General features: G+C 37.3%; 1 non-coding gene across 1 annotated transcript; it reads right to left on the reverse strand.

The window, feature by feature from the left end:
* Nucleotides 1-1927: 1927 nt before the first annotated feature.
* LOC141681696 (small nucleolar RNA R71) lies at nucleotides 1928-2034 on the reverse strand. The gene has a single exon (XR_012559122.1). It is a non-coding gene; the product is annotated as a small nucleolar RNA R71 (small nucleolar RNA).
* Between the last annotated feature and the right edge of the window lie 5256 nt (nucleotides 2035-7290).

The following is a 7290-nucleotide window of genomic DNA, read 5'->3' on the forward strand; positions in this document are numbered from 1 at the left end:
TTGGTGTTAGGGGTCCAGAATAAAAGCTCATGAAAAGACCAACTCAAATCAACAAGAAAGGAAGAAGTCAGGAAGTTTTTACAGAGAGACGGCGCACCCGCGCGGCCAGGGAGGCAGAATGTCAGCGCGCCCGCGCTGAAGCAACACGCGGTCGCGCCAGGTTGAGAAAAGAAAATTTTGTTTCTATTCTGATTTTGATCCAGAAGACTTCTACTTTGCATGGGCGGCTATATAAACATAATGTATGCTCATTTTTCATAAGAAGATGTACCAGAGCTTAAGGAGAAGGCGTAAGAAGACCGTAGAGCACAAATCAACAAAGGTGAAGAGGAGCTAGTTTATTCTTGTGATTCTTAGTTTAAAGTTATAACTTTGATGGTGGTTTTCTTATTCGTGAACCTTTGCTCTTATTTCGTACTTGGTTTTATTAAGTATAAAGACTACGTTTATTATACCATGCTTTCATCGGAACCCACATTGATGATGAGTCCGATTATGGGCTAATCATTATCGTAGGATTCTAATGGATTTATTTATTGGTTTTTTTAGTTAATTCATTTTGATGCCTTAGTGTGTGGTGATTGTATGATAACCTAGTTTTGGTTGTGCTTATTCATCTTATGAGTGTCGCGAACTTATAAGATAGTGTGTTAATCTTTAATGAAGCGGAAGTGAATTTAAGGGTTTAGAACTTTCCATGCTAGCATAGGTTCATGTATGTTATATGCATGATTCGTAGGTAATTTTAACCATCTTACTTGCCCTATGTAATCACGAGAGATAACTTGTGCATTAAACCGTTATGTTGTCAAATTCTATAGACATATAGGGTCTCAATATAATTGGTGTCTATTCAGAGTCTATATCTTTTATGGATGTCTGGTAGTATAGTATCAATACAACAAAAGTTGGCGTTTATCAGTTTCGTGTTATCTGATTAGTGTCATCTCCATTACATGCTAAGGTTAAGATCGAAAAGGCTATTGAATGAAGTATTTATTGAAGTTAGAATCCCATGTTTGTGTCATATATTATTAAATTCTCTTAAATCTCCTAGTTTATGTTCTTTAGTTTAATCTCTTAGTTAATCTTAGTTATAATCAATCTCAAATTATTATTCGTCTTAAAATTGGATAATAACCATACTAGTGTTGCATAGATACATTGATTAAAATTAACCTAAACCTATTCCTGTGGGAACGAACTAGAATTTATTCTATATTACTTGGGATCGCATATATTTGCGTGAATATTAGTGCGTTTTCTAGCCCTAACAAGTTTTTGGCGCCGCTGCCGGGGATTTCGGTGTTAATTTTTAGTTTATGTGTTTGTCATCATTGGTCTTTAAAGTTCAGTGACTCGGAAATTGTTACTTACTTAATTCTTTGTCGTGTTTCAGGTACTTCAGTGAGCGTGTATGCATATGCGTTCTCGGTCTCGTAAGAGGACACTGGATCAAGCTGAGGAAGAAGTTGTAGTCGAGGAGAAAATTGAAGAAGAGATCTTAGTTGAGAAAGAAGAAGAGGCTCTTATTGCAATGGGAAAACCAGAAGCGAATCCAAAGGCTTTGATGGACTACTCTCAACTGAAGACCGGTGATATTCAGTCTAGCATTGTTCGACAAGCCATCTCGGCTAATACCTTTGAGATCAAGTCGAACATGATTCAGATGATTCAGAACTCAGTTCAGTTTGGGGGTTCTCCAACAAAAGACCCTAACATGCACATCAGAGATTTCATCGAGATCTGCAACACTTTCAAGTTCAATGGAGTTTCTGAAGATGCTATTAAGTTGAGGCTTTTCCCATTCTCTCTGCGGGATAAAGCTAAGTGCTGGTTACATTCTCTACCACCAGGTTCTATCACCAAATAGGAGGATCTTGCTCAGAAGTTCTTAACCAAATTCTTTCCAATGGTGAAGACTGCTGCAATCAGAAACGCACTTACTCAATTTGCTCAGCAATCTGGAAAATCTTTATGCGAGGCTTTGGATCGATATTAGAAGATGCTTAGGAAGTGCCCTCATCATGGAATGCCTAGCTGGATGATCATTAACTGTTTCTATAATGGTTTGGGTGTTAATTCTAGACTCATGCTTGATGTAGCATCAAGAGGAACCTTGTGGGCTAAAAGCTACAATGAAGCTTATGAACTAATTGAACTGATGGTTGCTAATGAATACCAGAATCCTACTCAGAGATAACTCAGGGCAAGGTAGCAGGAATTTTGGAGTTGGATGCAGCTACTGCTATAGCTGCTTAACTTAAGGCTTTGACGATGAAGGTGGATTCTCTGTCTAATTATAGAGTTAATCAGATCACTAGTATCTGTGAGCTTTGTGATGGTGCCCATGAGACTGATTAGCGTGCCATTTCTAGCGAGTCAGCTCAGTTCGTGAGCAACTTTCAGAGGTTATAGCAACCTGTACCCGCCACCTATCATCCTAACAACTGCAATCATCCTAACTTTAGCTGGAACACCACTCAGAATGCGGTTCAGCAGCCTTATCAACAGTATCCAGCAAAGCAGTGCAACCCCCTGGTATTCAAAAACCGCAATATGCACCAAGGCAACAACTCCAGCTGCAATAGTCTAATGCAAAATATGAATTGGAGGAGTTAAGGCTCATGTGCAAAAGCCAAGCAGTTTCTATCAAGACCTTGGAAAATCAAATTGGACAAATTGCCAATGCCTTGTTAAATCGCAACCTGTTATACTCCATAGTGACACTGAAGTGCCTGGAAAGAGGGAAGCTAAGGAGCAGGTTAGGGAAATTACATTAAGGTCTGGGAAGGTTGCAAATCCCGAACACTCTCAAGTTTCGGAGGAAGAAGCTGTAGCTGAGGAAGAAGTGCAAAAGGAAGCTGAAGTGGAATCAAGGAAGACTATTGCTGAACACACTCCTCCTGAGGGTAATACATGAGAGAAACAGATTTATCCTCCACCTCCCTTCCCTAAGAGGCTGTAGAAGAAAAACCTGGATAAACAGTTTGAGAAGTTTCTGGAGGTGTTCAAGAAACTTCACATCAACATACCTTTCACTGAAGTTCTTGAATAGATTCCTAGTTATACGAAGTTTATGAAAGGTATACTCTCTCGGAAGGTGAAACTTGATGACTTAGAGACAGTTGCTCTCACGGAGGAATGCAGTGATGTGCTGTAACAGAAGTTGCCTCCGAAGTTTAAAGATCCTGGAAGCTTCACTATTCCTTGCACTATTGGAAATATGTCTAATAACAAATGTTTATGTGACTTAGGAGCTAGCATCAATCTGATGCCTTTGTCCATATTCAAGAAGTTGGACGTACCTGATCCAAAGCCTACTTATATGACTTTGCAGCTTGCTGATCATTCTATTATATATACGCGAGGCATTGTTGAGGATGTTTTGGTCAAGGTGGATAAACTCATCTTTCTGGCTGATTTTGTAATTCTCGATTTCGAGGAGGATCAGTAGATCCCCATAATCTTGGGAAGACCTTTCTTGGCTACTGGCCGAACCTTGATAGATGTGCAGAAGGGTGAGCTCACCATGCGAATGTTGGATCAGGATGTAACTTTTAATATGTTCAATGTCATGAAGTTTCCTACGGAGAATGAGGAGTGTTTAAAGATGGAGTTGGTCGTGTTGGATTTTAAGCGCAGCGGGGGCTTGGTAAAACACTTTTACACACATAAAATCCAAATAAAAGCATACAGATCATGAATAAAAATTCGAGGGATCGAATCTAACCTTTAAAATAATTCGGAGACAATGATCAGAGATCCTTAGCAGTTGCTCCTCAAGTGTGAAGCACTCCACCGGTATCCACCAAGAAAACGATGTTAAGGAGGAGGAAGGAGGTGGAGAGAATTGGGTTTTCCAAACTTTTTGGGTTTTTGGGGTTCAAATAAAATATAGGGTCTATAATAGTATATTTATAGGCAAAATTTTCAGCTGAAATTTTCCCATAAATATTATTATTATTATCCCATTTATTATTCTCATTAATAATTAAAATACCTTTTAATTATTAATCTTTTTTCTAAACACTTTAGAAATAATTCTCTCTCTTGATTTAATTTCCAAAAACTAAATCCTTAATTAATAATATTAAGAACTTTTCTTAATTAATTTATAATCAATTAAATCTCATTTAATCAATTATTAAATTTGCCAATTAATTATTTATTTCACAAATAAATAATTATTAGCCATTATTAATTAATTCCTCCACCATTAAATCATTCTCTTTTTATGGTGTGACCCTGTAGGTACAATATTAAGCCGGTAGTAGAAATAAATAATAATAAAACTATTTTATCATTATTTATATAAATTCTCTAATTTATCAAATATGATTAATTAATTAATCAAATTTATTCTACATCGTGAGGGATACTTCTCAGCATATCGCGACTATCCAAATAATATGAATTCACTGCTTAGAATACCAAGAACCTATTCAGTTATTAGTTACCGTATAATAAACTCCTTCTACCCTACAATGTCCCTCTCGTGTCAAGCCTATCTAATTCAATCACTTGCTTACCATTTACTATGCTTAGTTCTATGCAAATTAGAAATTCCTTTCTAATTTCATTCACTCTGGCCAGAGATTCCTGAACTAGCATAAGTGGATCAGCCTTGAACATTCGCTTCCTTCACTGGAAGGGGTAGATCCTTTATTGATCATACACTATCTTCGTGTACAAATTCCTATACCCAGTAAAGCCCTAATAATTGTCCCTGGAGACTAAGAACTAAACCAAAGCATAGTTCAGTGTACACAAGATGACTATGATGACCTCAAGTCTAAGGATACTTGTACAACTATCACTATGTGAACAACTGCTGACACGTGAGTGAACTCCATCAGTTGTTCAGTTGTGCGAGTCATGTTCAGTGAACTTATTCTATAATAAGCACCTACATACTAGCTATAATGTCACCACACAAATGTCTATGAGAACAGACATCCTTCATAATGAAGCAAGCATAGTATGTACCGATCTTTGCGGATTATTAATTACCAGTTAGTAATCCTATGATCAGGAACTATTTAAGTTTAGAGTTATCATCTGTTAGGTCTCACTATTATGATCTCATCATAATCCATAAAAAGCTTTACTCTAAACTATGGTATATCTTATTTAAACACTTAAATAGATAAAGCCCGTAATAAAAACAAAAAAAGTCTTTTATTAATATCAATGAAATCAAAACAGATTACACAGAAAGTTATTCCTAAATCCTAATACATGATTGGACTTAGGACATATTCCTTTCAATCTCCCACTTGTACTAAAGCCAATCACTCTGGTATCTAATACCCATCTAGTCTTTATGACGATCAAAGTGACTTTCAGAAAGTAGCTTTGTGAGTGGGTCTGCTATGTGTTATGTGTGTCAACTCTATTTCAATACAATACAAGAAATGTTACCGCGCTCCCACTAACCCTTTTGTAGATGCATGGTTCATCTACGTTTTTGATAAAATCAAACTCTTTGATTGTCTCATCAAAACGAATGTTCCATCTTTCGAGAAGCTTGCTTTAAACTACATATGGTTCGCATTAGCTTACACACTAGGTTTTCATTTCCCTTGGAAAGAAAACCATCTGGCTATATGCCAGATCTCATAGTCGTAGTAAGCGGCAATCGCAAGCAAAATCCGAACTGATTTTAACAGGGCTACAGGTAAAAGGTTTCATCAAAGTCAATCCATTGGCTTTGTTTGAATCCTTTTGCCACAAGCCTGGCCTTATAGGTCTCCACCTGGCCATCTTCTATAATCTATCTTTTGTATACCGTATACATAGATTCCATTCTGGATTTCATTGCACTATGCCATTTCTCTGAGTCAACACTACTCATAGCCTCATTATAGGTCACAGGGTCGTCATCATCAATGATAGACAACTCATTGTCATTCTCAATGACAAGGCCATATTACCTCTCAGGTTGGCGAGACACTCTCCCTGTTCTATGAATGGGTTGTTCCACAAAAGGTTGTTCAGTCAGAGCAGGTGTTTCCACTTGATCCGTAGTAGTTTGTGCTTCTTGAACTTCATCAAGTTCAATTTTGCTCCCACTGTTTCCTTCAAGGATAAACTCCTTTTCCAAGAAGGTAGCATGTCTGGAGACAAACACCCGATGATCGGTGTAAAAGTAATACCCTAAAGTCTCTTTAGGATATCCCACAAAACTACATTTTATGGATCGATATTCCAGCTTATCTAGGTCAACTTACTTGACATAGCTGGACATCCCCAAATCTTAACGTGTTTAAGACTCGGTTTCCTTTCTTTCCATATCTCATACGGAGTTTGAGGAACAGATTTGGAAGGCACCTTATTCAGTAAATATGCTGAGGTTTCCAATGCATAACCCCATAGGAATACTGGAAGATTCTCATAGCTCATCATGGACCGAACTATGTCTAACAAAGTTCGATATCTCCTTTCAGATACCAATCTGAAGGAGTCCACTAGGAGACTATACCATTTACTTTGAGATAATCTAGAAACTCTCCATTCAAGTATTCACCACCTCGATCTAATCGAAGAATTATAATACTATGTTTGGTTGTTTCTCCACTTCATACTTATACTCTTTGAACTTTTCAAAGGCTTCAGACTTGTGTTTCATCAAACACATATCCGAATCTAGATCTATCATCTATGAAAGTAATGAAGTATGAAAATCCACCCATGGCTTGCGTAGACATTGGTCCACATACATCTGTGTGTACCATTCCTAGCAAATTTGCAGCCCTCTCTCCATGTCTACTAAATGGAGACTGCGGTGCCACAATGAAGTGAGATTTTCATCATCCCTTTTCTTTTATGAGTTTGTTCAATCTGAAGTAAATTATGTCACATTTATACAGACCATTATTTAAAGTACCACGTCCATAAAGAATATTATCTCTAAGAATAGAACATTCATTACTCAATAATAAATGAAAATCCAGCCAAGTCTAACATGGGAATAATATTCCTCACAATCGAGGGAACAAAATAACAATTATTTAAAACAATAGTCTTGAACATAGGCATATGTAAATGAAATGATTCTACATCTTCAGCAGCAACTCTTGCTCCATTTCCCTTCAGTAGAATCAGCTCCTCTTCCTCAACAGTCCTACTTCTCCTTGGTCCCTGCAACAAATTGCAGATATGAGAACCACAGGCGGTATCTAATACCCAAGTAGAAATTTGATTTAATGACATATTCACTTCTATCATGAACATACCTGAATCAGAAGCGGTAGTCTCACTACCCTTCTTCTTCTTCAATTCTGCAAG

Source organism: Apium graveolens, chromosome 8, assembly GCF_009905375.1.
Source record: "Apium graveolens cultivar Ventura chromosome 8, ASM990537v1, whole genome shotgun sequence".
NCBI classification, from domain to species: Eukaryota; Viridiplantae; Streptophyta; class Magnoliopsida; order Apiales; family Apiaceae; genus Apium; species Apium graveolens.